General features: G+C 61.4%; 1 protein-coding gene across 1 annotated transcript in view; it reads left to right on the top strand.

Moving 5' to 3' along the window:
- LOC103803520 (ATP-binding cassette sub-family A member 2-like) overlaps positions 1 to 588 on the top strand; it is a gene marked incomplete at both ends in the record, with an annotated part of 8989 nt that overhangs the window by 328 nt on the left and 8073 nt on the right. The window lies entirely within an intron of this gene.

The raw sequence follows: 588 nt of genomic DNA, 5'->3' as shown, positions 1-588 counted from the left end.
TGTGGGGAAGGGGGAGCTGGATGGTGCTGGGACGGCCACAGTGCCCCTGAGTACTCGAAGAGCAGCTGGAGTGGCTCTGGGAAGAGCTTCCCAGTGTAGGGGAAAATGTCCTGTGGGGAGCCCTGCACCTGGCTGTGGGGGGCCTCAGGGACCTGGCAAGGTAACAGATTCCTGGGACCTGAGCTGGGGACTCCTGGAGACATGCAGCTGGAGCTCTGGCCAGGGCTCTGGTCTCTGGTGCCTGCAGGCTGTGCCGCTGGGAGGAGTGGAGCTGCAGCTCACCAGGGCCTGTGGGATGCCTGCCTTGGTGGGTGCCCTGGCGCAGGTGGCACAGCGGGGCCGGGGGAGATGCTGGGTACCAGTGGTGACCCTATGTAACGATGATTTGAGCCTGTGTTTCAGTGTGTGCCGGCGAGGGAGAGCCCAGCTGCCAGCAGGTCGGGCTGTGGCGGGCACTGCCCAGGTTCCTGCCCCGGCGCTGACGTGCATTCTGTGTTGTGTATTTTTTTTGGTTTGGTTTTTTGTTCTTTTTTGCTCATGTTTTCTTTTTCTTTTCCACCACCTCCCCTGCCCGCCTGTCCTCCATGC

Source organism: Acanthisitta chloris, unplaced genomic scaffold (assembly GCF_000695815.1).
Source record: "Acanthisitta chloris isolate BGI_N310 unplaced genomic scaffold, ASM69581v1 scaffold4926, whole genome shotgun sequence".
NCBI classification, from domain to species: domain Eukaryota; kingdom Metazoa; phylum Chordata; class Aves; order Passeriformes; family Acanthisittidae; genus Acanthisitta; species Acanthisitta chloris.
This window is presented reverse-complemented; position numbering and strand designations above follow the sequence as displayed.